Source organism: Pelophylax lessonae (assembly GCF_965119305.1).
Source record: "Pelophylax lessonae genome assembly, chromosome: 1".
NCBI classification, from domain to species: domain Eukaryota; kingdom Metazoa; phylum Chordata; class Amphibia; order Anura; family Ranidae; genus Pelophylax; species Pelophylax lessonae.
Window position 1 is genome coordinate 62,436,605 of NC_138768.1, and position 18,755 is coordinate 62,455,359.

The 18,755-nt window shown below is 42.9% G+C and overlaps 1 long non-coding RNA gene across 1 annotated transcript in view; it reads left to right on the top strand.

The window, feature by feature from the left end:
* Positions 1-18,755, top strand: part of LOC309545020 — a 425,302-nt gene that overhangs the window by 377,991 nt on the left and 28,556 nt on the right. The window contains exon 2 of the long non-coding RNA XR_014224868.1: positions 408-498. This is a non-coding gene — a long non-coding RNA (uncharacterized lncRNA). The remainder of the gene's footprint in view (positions 1-407; positions 499-18,755) is intronic.

Consider the following 18,755-nt stretch of genomic DNA (forward strand, 5'->3'; position numbering starts at 1 on the left):
TGCCGAGGTTCCCTGTCAGACGCTAATAATGTGTATTTGTAGACCGAGCAGTACATTTCCAGGTGTGCAATACAGACTTGTAATCATATCATGAGTCCAGTATCACAGTGATAAAAAAATACTATTTGTAAGCTAATAAAACATAATTTTACGTATGTCAGAAAAAAATATATAGGCTTGGCTGCTCTCAACTCTACTGTCTAGGATGACGCCAATGAGGTCAACATACTTACAGAATTGATGAATTGCACAACTGCGGCAAAGAATTGTATATTTCTTTGTCATTCTTAATGCCTCGACATCCATTACATAGCGTGTGTGGTGCAAACACAATGCCGCGATATTTCGTTATTTATTGTTTTTCTCCGGAAACATGCTTATTAATCCAAAATATGCTCCAATTGCAGAATTCCTGGGGAGCAAGCAATCAATTTTCATTAAACCCGCTGAGTACATTGTGGACGCGCTGTGAAATCCTCACAAACATTTCGGCACTAGGTAAATAATCCATTTTTCACAATACAGTATATAGGTTGTGCGCTTTTCTCCAGAGGAACAATTAGTGCAAGTTAACTGGGACATATTAAAAGTAAAGCTTGCACTTTTTTCTTCTGGTGTAGCATTTTATACATAGTTATACTGGTCCAGCTTGGGTCAGTGGCGTATCCCCCATGGGCCCTGATTGAAAAATAAAGTCACCAGAGACTGCCTATGGTCTCACTTCTGATGTAAGGGGGGACTCTGATGGGGACCCCAATGTAATGGATCCCTAATGTAGGGGAAGAATCTGATGGGGTCCCAGATGTAAGGGAGTAGTCTGAGAGGGGTTTTTTCCAGCCTGCGAATGTTTGTAAAATATGCAATGTGGCCCTTGTATTGAAAAGTTTTAAGACCATGGCTTTAGTTTTTTTCTAACCATATTCTGTATGGTTATAATGTCTTATTGGGTCCCAAGCCCTACTCCATAGAAGCCATGGCTTCCAAATATTGCACTGATGATAGCCAATTAGCCTGAAACAACTATATGCAGTTTGAAATAAATGCTTCTGTTATGTTAGACTATATTTGGACCAGACACCAGTGGTTTTGGATGTACATCTGGTTGATGGGGCATAAAGGAATAATTTTCATGGCTCTGTCCACCGTCAAGAAGGGAGAGATAGTCATTTAGAATTTAGGACTTTACTGTCACTGTATAATAACATACAACAGAATTTTAATTTGCATTGGTTGAATAGTGCCTTACATAAAAAACTCTAGTATGCAATAATAAAAAAAAAAACTATATACAGTTGTGCTCATAAGTTTACATACCCTGGCAGAATTTATGATTTCTTGGCCATTTTTCAGAGAATATGAATGATAACACAAAAACGTTTCTTTCACTGATGGTTAGTGTTAGGCCCCGTTCACACTGGGGCGATCCGACTTGGGGGGGCGACCTCCGAGGTCGCGGTGCGAGCAGCACGCCGCGACCTCGGAGCGGCCGGCACGGACTTCATAACATTGAAGTCTATGACGGTCGCTCTGGGTCGCCCCAAAGAAGCTCCGGACCCTTTTTCTAAGTCGGAGCGACTTGTGTCGCTCCTATTAGAATGGGTCCGCAGCTTTCCTATGGAAGGCGACCTACGGCGACCTGTGAGGCGACCAGGTCGCCTCACAGGTCGCCTTAGTGTGAACGGGGGCTTAGGCTGAAGCCATTTATTATCAATCAACTGTGTTTACTCTTTTTAAATCATAATGGCAACAGAAACTACCCAAATGGCCCTGATCAAAAGTTTACATACCCTGGTGATTTTGACCTGATAACATGCGCACACGTTGACATAAAGAGGTTTGAATGGTTATTAAAGGTAACAATCCTCACCTGTGATCTGTTTGCTTGTTATTAGTGTGTGTGTGTGTGTGTGTGTATAAAAGATCAATACGTTTCTGGACTCCTGATAAACCCTTGCATCTTTCATCCAGTGCTGCACTGATGTTTCCGGATTCTGAGTCATGGGGAAAGCAAAAGAATGGTCAAAGGATCTGCGGGAAAAGGTAGTTGAACTGTATAAAACAGGAAAGGGATATAAAAAGATACCCAAGGAGTTGAGAATGCCAATCAGCAGTGTTCAAACTTTAATCAAGAAGTGGAAAATGAGGGGTTCTGTTGAAACCAAACCACGGTCAGGTAGACCAACTAAATTTTCAGCCACAACTGCCAGGAAAGTTGTTCGGGATGCAAAGAAAAACCCACAAATAACTTCAGGTGAAATACAGGACTCTCTGAAAACATGTGGTGTGGCTGTTTCAAGATGCACAATAAGGAGGCACTTAAAGAAAGATGGGCTGCATGGTCGAGTCCCCAGAAGAAAGCCATTACTACGCAAATGCCACAAAGTATCCCGCTTACAATACGTCAAACAGCACAGAGACAATCCTCAAACCTTCTGGCACAAAGTCATTTGGAGTGATGAGACCAAAATTTAGCTTTTTGGCCACAACCATAAACGCTACATTTGGAGAGTCAACAAGGCCTATGATGAAAGGTACACCATTCCTACTGTGAAACACGGAGGTGGATTGCTGATGTTTTGGGGATGTGTGAGCTGCAAAAGGCACAGGAAATTTGGTCAGAATTGACGGCAAGATGAATGCAGTATGTTATCAAAAAATACTGGAGGAAAACTTGCATTCATCAGCCCGAAAGCTGCGCATGGGACGTACTTGGACATTCCAACATGGCAATGATCCTAAACACAAGGCCAAGTCGACCTGTCATTGGCTACAGCAGAATAAAGTGAATGTTCTGGAGTGGCCATCTCAGTCTCCTGACCTCAATATCATTGAGCCACTCTGGGGAGATCTCAAAATTGCAGTTCATGCAAGACAGCCCACGAATTTACAGGAACTGGAGTTTTTTAGCCAGGAAGAATGGGCAGCTTTACCATCTGAGAAGATAAAGAGCTTCATCCACAAATACCACAAAAGACTTCAAGCTGTCATTGATGTTAAAGGAGGCAATACACGGTATTAAAGAGGAAGTAAATCCTCCTCTGACACTTGTACCTATAGGTAAGCCTATGATAAGGCTTACCTATAGGTACTGTAAATATCTCCTAAACATGTACCGTTTAGGAGATATTTACCTTACATGCATCCAGTGACGTCACTGGCGCATGCGCTCTGAAGGAACGGCCGCTCGTGCCGTTCCTTCAGAGCCCCATGCCGTGACTGTCGGCTCCCGCGCGCGTGCACAGGAGTGACGTCACCGCGGCTCCGGCCAATCAGATGGAATGCAAAAAGAAATGGAAGGGGCAATTGGGGATTCTGGGGAGGCTAAAATAGAACACAGGAAACATATTGCTACAGCAAGTAAAACAAATTTCCAAAATGTTTTCATAATATATCAATAGTAAAAAGAGAACTAATAGGCCCCATAACGATGAACATGGGAAGCTGGTGACAAATTACAGAGAAAAGGCAGAGGTATTATATTATTTTTTCTCTTCAGTTTTTACAGGTGAAAAAGATGGGTTTGATAGTCTGACAGTAGTTTTACAATAATATCAATAGTGTTTCACTGAAGGTACCTCTGTGGTTGACTAAAAAAACAGGTTCAAATAAGGCTGGAGAAACTTAATGTAAACAAATCACCAGGCCCAGATGGCTTACACCCATGAGTCCTTAGGGAACTTAGCTCAGTTATAGTCAGGCCGTTATTTCTCATTTTTAAAGACACCTTACCAGCTGGAATGGTACTAACTTAAAGGTGTAGAGAAAACATGGTACCAATTCACAAAAAAATAATCCAGATGCATACTGGGAAACTTACCAGGACTGTGACATTGGGAGGATGCAGCTGGATAAAGAGAGAGATGGAGTGGGGAAGGATTTGTTTTCCTCCTCCCTTCAATAGCAGCAAAAGGTGGACATAATGAGAAGCAATAGGAGGGGGTGGGGGAGAGCCATGCCCCGCATTGCAATGTTGTAATTTTAACAGTTTGTTAATCACTATTTGTCCCAATTGCCCATTTGTTGCATGCATATTATAACGACTGTCCATTTGCTGCCAGCATAAAGTTATGATTGCCCATTTGTTGCTCATATATTGTCACAACTGCCTGATCATTGCTCTTGATTTTTTGCTATTGTCTTTTTTTCTGCTTGCATGTTATCAAAATAACCCATTTGCTGCCTATTTACTGTCAGATTTTCCATTTGTTGCCCCATTATTGTAACAATTGTTGTTGTCCATCTGTGGCCTTTGGATTGTCATGATTGTACATTTTTATGTCTGCATATTGTCAAGTCAGTACTGTTTGTTCAGAGGGCTGGATTACTTCAATCCCCTGGAGGCCTGCAGCTATTAAACCATACAACATTTGGCAGCATGTTTCATTGTGGCACACAATGGGGTTGCTTTACTAAAGGTAAATTGACTGAGCATTTTGCAAGTGCAGTCGCTTTAGAACTAAGCAAATGAGGGGAAGCTCTGCTGACTTCCATTATCCAATCATGTGTGTAGCACTATGATGCTATGAGGAAGGCTATGAGGAAGGCGTAAAGCCGAAAAGCGTCAGCATCTGTCATGTTGTCACCGCTATCCATGTTGGAATAAAGCATTTTACTTGGAAGAAGACTTTTCGTGTGCCGGCTTTATTCATATAACATGTGTGTAGCACTGTCCCCGCAGGGCCTGCTGAATAGTGTCTTAGACGGGCTCCCCTGATTACCAGCACACGGTTACCTTTACATAAAGTCCCTGGATCCTTCCTTGCTCCTGACGGCTCTTCACACAAATAAACAGTCTAGGGGGTGTTGTTTATTTATTTTTTGTGTGTTTATTTGTAATTGGGATAGGAGAAATGAAGAGTGGGATACTCCAACGGAACTACTCACATTGGTTGAGGACTTCGTATAGATTAGGAACAGCCAGGCTGTTAATCTACACTGCCACAAGTGTAGAAAGAGTTAAGTCTCTTGGTCTCTTCACTCTCTGACAAGACGACTTGATGAATGATAACTTATCTTCAGGACACTCTCCCTAGCATCCCCTTTCAACTGACACCCAGCCACTGACTATCCTAGGAGCAGGGGTGGCCCCCCTCAGGTCAGGCCCCTTGATACGAGATTCTGTACTCACTGTACTGCAGAGACAGATCTTCCAGTGTCTCCCCTCTCAGTCAGCTTCTCTGGACTTCACTGCTACTCTCCAGGCCCTCAGGATGCCTCCCTGAGGCCGCATTGGCACCTCTACAGAGGAGGAGGCAGCCACCCCCTTCCTCTGGGACGCTATCCAGCCGAAAGACCTCAAGCACATGTGCTCCTGGCTTTTATATAGTATCCCAACATGCACCAAGGTAGTTTTCCCTCTGCCAATCATCAGGAGTGTATCAAAAGCCTATGCAACCATTCGTCAAGTTTCCTCCCACTGTCCAACATGCCTCCCTATTGAACCAGTGTGAAACACTCTCTAGACAGAATGAGTTGCACTCTGAGCACAATGAGCAGACCTCACTAACAGATCCTGCTCTCTGGTAGGCAGAGGACAATATAGGTTTACCTAAACCCATCTGGTAAGCAGACAGAGCTCAAACTTTTCTTTCTCACTAGCACCGACCTAGGAGGGTGCTACATGTGTATGCTAAAGTGTTTTTTTTTTTTTTTTTCCTTGCACATGATTGGGTATTCTTTGCACAGTGAAGCTTTACCTCATTTTCTAAGCTCTGGAGCAACTGCACCTGCAAAGTACACATTCTATAAGTCTTAAGGGAATCAACCCAATGTATTATTATTAAACTCTTCGATTCACTCCCATTCATGTGCTGCTATTAACGCCTCCCCTTGCCCTGCCCTATGTACCAACCACCAATCTCCAGCTCACTGACATTGAAAAATTCCCAAGTATCATGCTGAGAACTCTGCAGAACAAATCACAGAGACAGATTCAACAGCTTAATGCATGGGGTATTTTTTCATTCCAGAAGAATGGTTTTAGTTTTTTCTAACTAATGTTATGTAATGGCCATCTACATGCAAGCAGAGACTACTAGAGACATTTACTAAAGCATCCTTCACAAACTACATGTACACAAACTGTGGAAAGTTTATCTAGTTACAGAAAAAGTAGCTTACCATGTATATTTTATATTTTGGCCCTTTACTATTTTTACCTAATTGAGATTTGTGCATCTACATGACATAGATTGTATCCAAAGTGCTGACCGCGCAAGATCCTAATGATTTTCATCAATTTCCCGCAGCGCCGGTGCACGCTGCAGAGCTGGGAACATTCCGGAACAATGCACCTGCAGCCTAGACAGGTATTGATAAATACTCATTCAACTCCGTGTTTTCTATTTTCAGATTCCACGTGGGGTTTTGAGAAATATTTCACAGAGATCGATCGCTGATTCCATGTTTATGAACATATTAAATAAAGCTTATGTTCTTTCATAACCTTAGCTGCATCTCTTAGAACATAAATACTATATATACAGTATGTATATATATATATATATGTGTACTTTGCAAACGAGAATTTGGGAGTTTCATCTTTTAATATATACAGTCAAATTATATGAAGCAGGAGTGTCAAACTTAATTTAATTGCGGGCCGAATCAGCATTATGGTTGTCCTCAAAGGGCCAGTTGTATCTGTAAGACTAGATGTCCAGAGCCCCCTTGCATCAGATATCAAGCACCCCCCACCATCAGAAGTCAAGAGTCTCTCACCCCCTTACATCACAGTGCACCCCCTTACCTTGTGCTGCTGCCGGGAAGAAGCTGGGACCAGAGGCGTAACTAAAACCTTCAGGGCCCCGGTGCAAGAAACCATGAAGGGCCCCCCGGACCTCTGGCCGGGGCCCTTCCCTTCAAGCCTGGGGCTCTTCCCACTGATCCTGGGGCATTGCGGGGCCTTTTATTACAGTCCCGCAGAGGGACCCTTTCACAAGTTCTGCAGTGGGCCCCCTTCCTGCCATACTGGGCCCTCCCCACGGTGGTGGAATGCCAGGGCCCGGTCGCAAGTGTGACCTTTGCGATCCTGGAAGTTTACCCACTGGTGTCAGTAGATTTTCATTTTTGGTATTTTAAAGTATTATTTTTTATCATTTTATTTTATTTTTGTACAATGTCACTGACAATGACTCTGTCTATTCAGAAAAGGAAGTAGTCGGTAAATTACATATTAACCGACCCCTTCCTGGTTCTCTATTGTGACACATCCCCTGCAGCAGCTGGCAGGAGAGGGAAGGGAGCATAATGGGGGGGGGGGGGGGGCAGCACAGTAGGGGGGCAGGGGAGCACACAGGGTCCCAGACACATCAGAACACAAGTGAGCTGGATATGAGGAGTGGCGGGAGCAGCATACAGAGGAACCAATCTCCTCCATTTTCCTCCTGCAGCTACAGGAGGAAAAAGGAGGACAGTGATTTCTCTACATGCTGCCCCCCTCCGCGCCTCCTATCCAGGTGTACAGGGGAGCCACACAGGCCCCCTGGAGCATGGGGCCCAGTTGCAATTGCAACCCCTGAAGTTACGCCCCTTGCTAGGAGGAATAAGGAGGACAGTGATTTCTCTACATGCTGCCCCCCTCTGCCCCTCCTATCCAGGTGTACAGGGGAGCCACACAGGCCCCCTGGAGCATGGGGCCCAGTTGCAATTGCAACCCCTGAAGTTACGCCCCTGGCTAGGAGGGAGCTGGGAAGCAGAAAGTGAAAAGTCTGGAGGGGGACCAGAGGAGAGCTAGAGTCTACTGAATGCTAAGACTAGGGGAAGTGGATAGGAGGGGGTGCTGCAGAAGGTGTACAGAAAGGTGCAAGATCTGTAGGAGGAGTTCTATCTTCCTCTTCGTTGTGGACTTCTGAGACAGGGAAGAGAGGGGTAGATACGAGCCTCTCTATGGCTGCATGGAGAGGTGCAGGATCTGGTGGAAGAGTTCTGTCCTCCTCTCTGCTGCTAATTGCTGAGACAAGGTGTGGGCAACAATAAAGGGGTTGCTGCCGCTGCAGGAGAGGTGCAAGGGGCACATGAAATGGCCTGGAGGGCCGGATTTGGCCCTGAGGCCTTGTGTTTGACACGTGTGAGTTAAAGCAAACCTAAACCCAAAAATGAAAATGTAATATATTGCAGTTTACCAGTCCTTAGATGTGGTGACTGTAACAAAAATGTAAATTGAAGCTCCACGCCCCTTCTAAAAGGTCCAGATATGACTTTATTCCAAAAAAATCAGGGCGACAATCCACAGAGTATTTAACATGTTTCAGGGGTCTAAAAATGACACCCTTCATCAGCGATTGAAAACAATATGAATGGACTAGAGGTGTACTGGATCTTTAACCATTTGCCTTCAGGGCACTTTCACCCACTTCCTGGCAAGGCCAATTTTCAGCTTTTAGCGCTGTCGCACTTTGAATTACAATTGCACGGTCATGCAACATTGATCCCAAACGAAACTGTTATAATTTTTTTTTTTTTTTTGACACATAGAGCTTTCTATTGGCGGTATTTAATTACCACTGTGTTTTTTTTATGTTTTGCTAAACAAGCCAAAAAAGACCAAAAAAATGTTAGAAAATCTTGTAAATAAGTAATTTCCCTCCTTCACTGTGCACTGATGGGACAGCATTGATAAGGCTGGACTGATGGGCATTGATTAGGCTGCACTAATGGGCACTGATAGGCTGCACTGATGGGCATTGATAGGCTGCACTGATGGTCACTGACAGGCATCACTGATGGGCACTAATTGGCACTGATTGGCAACACTGGTGGGCACAGATTGGCAGCACTGGTGGGCACTGTTGGGACTGCACTGATAATCAGGACACTGATTGTCAGTATAGATGTTCCCTGTGTGGATTTATCGGTTTTCAGCTCTCCTCTCCTCACTCGCTCTTGTAAGGGGAGGATTTCTGATAAACGACAAATCCTATGTACATTGTAAATGTAAATTGTGATTGGACACAGCTGATCGCGTGGTAAAGAGCTGCCGTAATTGGCTCTTTACCCCAATCTGTGATCAGCCGCATTCAAAGGACACAGCGATCACAGATTACTGCTGATGTGCACCACGGGGGGTGCACAGACAGTGGGAGCAAAGGAGGATGTCATATGACAGCCTCCCAGCAAAGATCGGCCGCACTGTAGCCATTATTTAGCTATAGCACAATTGCGAATAGGTTATTGGTATTTCTTCTACTATGATTACATGCATGGGTCTTGTCAGCAGCTGGTTTGGCAGCCAATTTCATTCCCTGATGAAGAGGGCATTTATGGACTCCTGAAACATGTTGGCTACTCTTAGGATTGTCCTCTTGACTTTTATTGGAATAAAGTCGTGTCTGGACATTTTGAAGCGGGGGTAAACTCCCTTGGTTGATTATACCTATTAGTAAGCCTATAATAAGGCCTACCTACAGGTATAGTAAATATCTCCAAAACGTGACTTTGGGTGAGTGTTTCTTGTAATCGCTGAGATAGCCTCTGATTGGCTATCACAGTGATCAGTCACTATGAAGCCCACCCCTGTATTTTCTCTCTCTGTGAATGGATAAGAGAGATATATCATATCTCTCTCTCCTTGCAGAGAAAAAAAAAAAAAAGTGTGTAAAAAAATAATAATAATAATGATAAAAATATTAATAAAATAAAATACAAAATACCAAAAAATACCTAGATAAGGTATGATGCATTTGGCACCTTATAATCAATCATATTTAATAGCGCTGCACTTTATTTATATACAGTGCCTTGCGAAAGTATTCGGCCCCCTTGAACTTTTCGATCTTTTGCCACATTTCAGGCTTCAAACATAAAGATATAAAACTGTAATTTTTTGTGAAGAATCAACAACAAGTGGGACACAATCATGAAGTGGAACAAAATTTTCAAACTTTTTTAACAAATAAAAAACTGAAAAATTGGGCGTGCAAAATTATTCAGCCCCTTTACTTTCAGTGCAGCAAACTCTCTCCAGAAGTTCAGTGAGCCCCGGTTCACACTTAGGCGACCTGTGAGGCGACCTGGTCGCCTCACAGGTCGCCGCAGGTCGCCTTCCATAGGGAAGCTGCGGACCCGTTCTAATAGGAGCGACATGAGTCGCTCCGACTTAGAAAAATGGTCCGGAGCTTCTTTGGGGCGACCAGGAGGTGACCGCCTTAGACTTCAATGTTATGGAGGTCGCCCCTGGAAGTAGCGTCGCCCCTATGTGAAAGGGGACTAAGGATCTCTGAATGATCCAATGTTGACCTAAATGACTAATGATGATAAATAGAATCCACCTGTGTGTAATCAAGTCTCCGTATAAATGCACCTGCACTGTGATAGTCTCAGAGGTCCATTTAAAGCGCAGAGAGCATCATGAAGAACAAGGAACACGCCAGGCAGTTCCGAGATACTGTTGTGGAGAAGTTTAAAGCCGGATTTGGATACAAAAAGATTTCCCAAGCTTTAAACATCCCAAGGAGCACTGTGCAAGCGATAATATTGAAATGGAAGAAGTATCAGACCACTGCAAATCTACGAAGACCTGGCCGTCCCTCTAAACTTTCAGCTCATACAAGGAGAAGACTGATCAGAGATGCAGCCAAGAGGCCCATGATCACTCTGGATGAACTGCAGAGATCTACAGCTGAGGTGGGAGACTCTGTCCATAGGACAACAATCAGTCGTATACTGCACAAATCTGGCCTTTATGGAAGAGTGGCAAGAAGAAAGCCATTTCTTAAAGATATCCATAAAAAGTGTCATTTAAAGTTTGCCACAAGCCACCTGGGAGACACACCAAACATGTGGAAGAAGGTGCTCTGCTCAGATGAAACCAAAATCAAACTTTTTGGCAACAATGCAAAATGTTATGTTTGGTGTAAAAGCAACACAGCTCATCACCCTGAACACACCATCCCCACTGTCAAACATGTGGTGGCAGCATCATGGTTTGGGCCTGCTTTTCTTCAGCAGGGACAGGGAAGATGGTTAAAATTGATGGGAAGATGGATGGAGCCAAATATTCTGGAAGAAAACCTGATGGAGTCTGCAAAAGACCTGAGACTGGGATGGAGATTTGTCTTCCAACAAGACAATGATCCAAAACATAAAGCAAAATCTACAATGGAATGGTTAACAAATAAACATATCCAGGTGTTAGAATGGCCAAGTCAAAGTCCAGACCTGAATCCAATCGCGAATCTGTGGAAAGAACTGAAAACTGCTGTTCACAAACGCTCTCCATCCATCCTCACTGAGCTCGAGCTGTTTTGCAAGGAGGAATGGGCAAAAATTTCTCTCGATTTCTCTCGATGTGCAAAACTGATAGAGACATACCCCAAGCGACTTACAGCTGTAATCGCAGCAAAAGGTGGCGCTACAAAGTATTAACTTAAGGGGGCTGAATAATTTTACACGCCCAATTTTTCAGTTTTTTATTTGTTAAAAAAGTTTGAAATATCCAATAAATTTCATTCCACTTCATGATTGTGTCCCACTTATTGTTGATTCTTCACAAAAAAATACAGTTTTATACCTTTATGTTTGAAGCCTGAAATGTGGCAAAAGGTCAAAAAGTTCTCTACTCATGCCTGTCAGGCACGAACTGAGGAAAGCCGATCAACAGCACTTCCTATTTACTATGTCTTTACCGGAATTGGAGATGCGGTCTCTAGGAGCCAGGGAGCGTGCAGAGCGCATTATCCTGCGGCCGTCATATGACGTTCGGTCTGGATAATGTAACCACCTTCCTGCTGTCATTTGCCGATAGGGCGGGCGGGAAGTGGGTAAACATTTCGCTAGAATTTCCAAACGAATGATATACTCCTGGAGTAAAAATGTAATAATATGTTGTTATTTATGGTATTAGGGTTGAACACGCACTACAGACACAGATTTAGCCATTCTGAACGTCTTTATAAATAAAACCGAGTTTCATAAATTTAATCAGTTAATCGGCTGTGGATCGGGAACCCGGGAGCTCGTTTATTGGTGAACTGTATGGATAGTAGCACTGCTCCTTCTGCACTTTGCAAAGTTCACAGTTTATTTGCCCTTAGTAAATCAACCCCTGGGTGTCGTGCAGCCCAGAAGACTGGGGACATTTTATAGCAAAGAAGAGGTACTGAAGATGACTGCTCTAGATTGAAGGTGAGTGTTGCAGCTAGAGCATTAAAAAAAATGAGTACACTAAGATTTATAGGGAGAAGTCACCTAGAAGACAAAGGTGCACAGCTCTGGGATTAAATTACATGCAGCCTGTTCATTCTGACTGTTTCTCCTTCAAGGACTTCAGTAAACATTATTATAAGTTGTACAGAAAGCACATCTAAAATAAATTCTGCTTTTGCCTGAACTCCAAAATTACTTCCTATTCGCTCCCAGAATTACAGTGACAATCATTTTCAGATAAAATTACAAGCTAAACCCGTGTATTCGGTTTGTTGTAACCCTTTTGGAAAACAGCAAATAAGGATTTGGAATCCAAACAAAGCAAACAAAACTGTGTTCAGCTGCTCTAAACTTATTAAAGATTTGTGTCTGTGCATTGCATGTGCCAGGGATGGACATCATTGTAGACAATCAAACAACACAGTGAAATCAAAGGCTGAGGAAACAAAGATTTAATGTGACTTCATATAACTAAGGATTACAGCCATGAATCACCTTACTCCCTTCTAGATTTGTTCAGCCATATGTGATTTATGCTTCCTAAGCCGGTATAATGATGAAGAATCGTTTTTTATTAACATGGCTAAATATAGAAGCTGCCGTACGACCTTATATAAACTGAAAATAGCACTTGCCAATGCAAGCTTAAGCTCAAATCCCTCTTTAACCTTTTTATAGGCATTGTCAGACGGCTTGCAAAAAAAGAAAAAAAATAAAAAATCCATGAATTTCCGAGGCCGGTAAACAGCCATCATTTGACATCCTTTTCCCAAGGATGCCGCGTGCGAAAACTCGCTATTGTGTAACACTTTTATTTTGAGGAATTTCTCTTGAATGATATTACTAAAACCGGAGGGTGCAACTCTGCATAGAAACCAATCAGCTGCTAGATTTTATTTTCAAAGCTTAACTGAACAAGCTGAAGTTAGAAGCTGATTGGCTACCAAGCACAGATTCTTAGAGCACCAGTTTTAGTAAATCTTCACCTATGGGACATACTGTATTTATAAAGTGATAAACCATAAATTGGCTGATGATTTGCTATTTTATTCTAACAGTCAAAATACTTAAAGTGATTATAAAGTCTCAGTTTTTTTTTTCTATTAACCTCCCTGGCGGTATGATTATGTCTGGAATTACATACCAAAAGCGGTACAATTATTTTCATGGAAATTTGGCGTTATGTATTATAGGCCTACAATTCTTAGTAATTACTGACTTAAACCTGACCAAAACAAGACTCTAGTAGACATCCCAGATGTGATAAATTTGAAACACAAACGCATGAATTATAATCGAATCAATAATATTATTTTATTATTTAATATATAATATATATAATAAAATTATATTATTGATTATATATATATATATATAATATATAACGCATGAATTATAATTGAATCAATAATTGAATCAATATATATATGTGTGTGTGTGCGTATTATATATATATATATATATGCATATATATATATATATATATATATATACCGGTGTATATATATATATATGCATATATATATATATATGCATATATATATATATATATATATAATATAATATAAAGTGTGTTTTGTGTTTTGTGCAACTTTTTTTTTTTTTGAATTTCCCTCCCTAGTTCCGCTCCCATGCAGCATTGCTGCTGCAGGGAACGGAACTAGGAAGTGATCGTACCGACGGAGGGACGGAGGAGCGGCGGGACTCTCGGCTGGCGGTCGCAGCAATGAGAGATCATCGCTGGATCGCCAGGAGAAGGTAAGAGAAGCTCCGCTGCGCTCTCTGCAATCCACCCCGAGCGTGACTCGGGGTTACCGCTCCTGCAATGAAAAATCAACCCCGAGTCACGCTCGGGATTACCGCTAAGGTGGTTAAAATAACAAACATGTTATACTTTCCTCCTCTGCTCAGTTGGTTTTGCACAGAGCAGCCCGGATCCTCCTCTTCTCGAGCCCCTGGCTGGAGCTCCTGGCCCCTCCCTCCTGACAGGTGCCCCCACTACAAACAGCTTGCTATGGGGCACCCGAGCTAAGCTGCAGCTGTGTATCCATTCAGACATGGAGTTGCAGTTTGGCCCCGCCCCCTCTCCTGATTGGCTAACTGAGTTTGATTGACAGCAGTGGGAGTCAATTGGCCAATGGCCAATCAGGAGGGAGAGTCCCAACGGCCGAGGCACTTGTGGACATCACTGGATAGAGAGGGGGCTCAGGTAAGTATTAGGGGGGCTGCTGTACAAAGAAGGCTTTTTATCTTAATGCATAGAATGCATTAGAATAAAAAATCTTCTGACTTTACAACCACTTTAACCTCCTTAGCGGTATTCCCGAGTGTGACTCGGGATGGGATTTCACTGCCATTAGCGGTAACCCCGAGCCACACTCGGGGTACCACCAGGGAGCATCGCTGGATCCTGGTAGAGGTTACTTACCTTGTCCCCGGGATCCCGCGATGTGTCCCTGCAGCATACGGCGGCCAGATCTTCCGCCCGATGCTGTGTGCCCCGGCTTCCGTCTCCTGCGACGTGACACTCGCAGGGGGGTGGAACCGGCAGCAAATTCAAATAGTAAAAAACACAAACACACTGATTTCATTACAAAATAAAATAAATTGACATTAGTTTGCCCCCCAGTGCCCTTTCCTGCAGTTTTACTGTACTTTTTATATATATCTATATATATATATATATATATATATATACAGTAGATAGATAGATAGATAGATAGATAGATAGATAGATAGATAGATAGATAGATAGATAGATAGATAGATAGATAGATATACACGTATATATATATATATATATATATATGTATACACACACACATATATATATATATATATACTTTGACTTATTTATAGTTATTTATTATATTATAATTTTTGATTTTGTGTTTCAAACTTTATCATACCCGAGATGTTATAAAGAAGAACGCACAGTAAAAAAAAAATCATATGTAAATAGTTGGTTTGGGCTGCTCGTCCTTAAGAATTACTAGCAAAATAATTGTACCGCTTTCAGCACCTAAAATCGGAAACAATCATACCGCCAGGGAGGTTAAGGCATATCTAAAACCAAATTTAATATCTTTTCATTTACCAATCTTTGGATGTGATGGCTGCAATAAATTAATTTATTTAAGGAAATTCTGTAAATAACACATTTCACGTCCCAAGATGGTTACGCTTATCTCTCCACTGTATCTATGGAGTAAGACAATGGTTCTCACACACACACTTCAAACATGCCGGCCCTTTTCAAGAAAACTTTTGACTTAAAAATTTAGTATATCTTAGGGTTGATGAAAAGACCTTCATGTCTCGGGTGTATATGTTTAATATTTGATTGCTATTTCATTTGTGGAACCCTTTAGCCCAAAAATGGATAGGTCCTATTCCACCTACTTTTAATTTATGGAAAAAATCCTTTACTGAGCTTATTCAAAGAGAAAAAAAACTTATATACGTATATCACCATAGGAGATGTCCAGGTAAATTTACAAAATGATAAAAAAAATATGTCTGGTAGGGCTGCGCATCTTCACCTACCTCACGATTCAATTCGATTACGATTATTAGGGTCACGATTCGATACGATTCGATTCCGCGATGCATCACGATTACTGCCCAATGCCCATGCCCAGCCCACTGCCCAATGGTTTTCAAAACTTTTTAAAAAAAAACAAACAATCAAGCAGTCACAAATTAAAGAATCATTTTTATTTTCATTTGCTTTTAAAGGACACTTCCCTGGACCCTCATGGCCTGCAAGCCCTGCATAGTGCACTGCAAACATATAGGAGGTCTCCTCAGGGATGTGATAAATACATGGCGGTATATGGAGGTCTCCTCAGGAATATCCAGGATGTGATATATACATGGCGGTATATGGGGGTCTCCTCAGGGATGTGATATAATACATGGTGGTGTAACCCAACCATGTATTATATCACATCCCTGAGGAGACCCCCATATACCGCCATGTATATATCACATCCCTGAGGAGACCCCCATACACCGCCATGTATATATCACATCCCTGAGGAGACCTCCATACACCGCCATGTATATATCACATCCCTGAGGATACCCCCATACACCGCCATGTATATATATATATATATATATATATATATATATATATCACATCCCTAAGGAGACCCCCATACATATATCACATCCTGGATATCCCTGAGGAGACCTCCATACACCACTGCTCCTCAGGGATATCAGGGATGTGATATATATTATATACATGGCTTTGTATGGGGGTCTCCTCAGGGATAGACTGATGAGGCTCCTTCAAATAGGGATTATGGATCCATAAAACTCTGAAAACTGTCATACCTGGCACTTTTATGTGTTCTAACTCTAGACTCAGTGACACAGTCACAATATTTTCTTGATAAATTCTCCTTGTACACAATGTGCTGGGAAGCGGGAAGATTATTCCTAGAAATCATCTTTATTGGTTACATTTGGTCTAGTACTAATATTTTACTGTTTATCCGTTTGCAAGGAAAGCACAAGAAATGAAAAATAATGAAAGTATTGTGTGCTTTTAAAAGGAATCCAGCGTACTTTCATTGAGTCTTTGTGCTGTCCCTGTACAGTACACAACAGTGATGAGAAAGGATATGGAAGGGGTACAGTAAATAGGGATGGAGTATAGACAGGGAGGTACAGTATACAGGGATGGGGACAGGTATGGTGGAGGGTACAGTATACAGGGATGGGGACAGGTATGGTGGAGGGTACAGTATACAGGGATGGGGACAGGTATGGTGGAGGGTACAGTATACAGGGATGGGGACAGGTATGGTGGAGGGTACAGTATACAGGGATGGGGACAGGTATGGTGGGGGGTACAGTATAAGGGGATGGGGACAGGTATGGTGGGGGGTACAGTATACAGGGATGGGGACAGGTATGGTGGGGGGTACAGTATACAGGGATGGGGACAGGTATGGTGGGGGGTACAGTATACAGGGATGGGGACAGGTATTGTGGGGGGTACAGTATACAGGGATGGGGACAGGTATGGTGGGGGGTACAGTATACAGGGATGGGGACAGGTATGGTGGGGGGTACAGTATACAGGGATGGGGACAGGTATGGTGGGGGGTACAGTATACAGGGATGGGGACAGGTATTGTGGGGGGTACAGTATACAGGGATGGGGACAGGTATGGTGGTGGGTACAGTATACAGGGATGGGGACAGGTATGGTGGTGGGTACAGTATACAGGGATGGGGACAGGTGTGGTGGGGGGGTACAGTATACAGGGAATGGTATGGTGGGGGGTACAGTATACAGGGATGGGGACCGGTATGGTGGGGGGTACATTATACAGGGATGGGGAGCGGTATGGTGGGGGGTACAGTATACAGGGATGGGGACAGGTATGGTGGGGGGGGGGTACAGTATACAGGGAGAGGGACAGGTATGGTGGTGGATACAGGAGGTGAGGGTATATGGGAGTATATGTATACGGTGAAGGGTATATACAGAACAGTATATAGAGGATATGTTTATAGATCAGTGTATATGGAGAAAATGTATATAGATTAGTATACTGAGGAGATTAGAAGATATGTATACAGTGAAGGGTAAATGAGGAGGAATACATATGTATCACAGTATATTGAGGATATGTATACTATACAGTGACATTGTGCTGTGACCATGCCAGATAGTCCGGCTCCCCCTGTCCGCCCCCTCACCTGGCTCTGCCGCTTCTCCTCCGACTTGGACGAGGCCTCCTCATCCTCCATCGTCCCATCTCCGGCTGGGAAGGCCGCGGCCGCCCCCAACCCCTCCCGGGTCCAGAGCGCTGATAGCTCCGTTCTCCTCCTCTCCCACGAGGAGCACCATGTTCCACAAGCCGGCCGCCGCCGCCATTCTCATCAAGCCCCACCCCCGGAACTGACGTCATTAGAAATCGATTTTGCAGTCACCCCGAATCGATGCAGAATCACGAAGGGTTGCATCGCGATGCATCGATTATGTTCCACAGGCCTAATGTCTGGACACCCCAGGTCTTGCACCTTCATAGATGATATGATACTACGTACAGTGTCTCACAAAGGTGAATACACCCTTCAAATTTTTGTAAATAATTTATTATATCTTTGCATGTAACAACACTGAAGAAATGACACTTTGCTACAATGTAAAGTAGTTAATGTACAGCTTGTATAACAGTGTAAATTTGCTGCTTCCCTAAAATAGCTCCATTACAGCCATTAATGTCTAAACCACTGGCAACAAAAGTGAGTACACCCCTAAGTGGAAATTTCCAAATTGGGCCCAATTAGCCATTTTCCCTCCCCGGGGTCATGTGACTCATTAGTGTTACGAGGTCTCAGGTGTGAATGGGGAGGACGTGTGTTAAATTCAGTGTTATTGCTCTCACTTTCTCACATTGGTCACTGGAAGTTCAACATGGCACCTCATGTCAAAGAACTCTCTGAGGATCTAAAAAAAAGAATTGTTGCTCTACATAAAGATGGCCTAGGCTATAAGAAGATTGCCAAGACCCTTAAACTGAGCTGCAGAACGGTGGCCAAGACCATACAGCGGTTTAACAGGACAAGAAGTTGAGTGCACATGC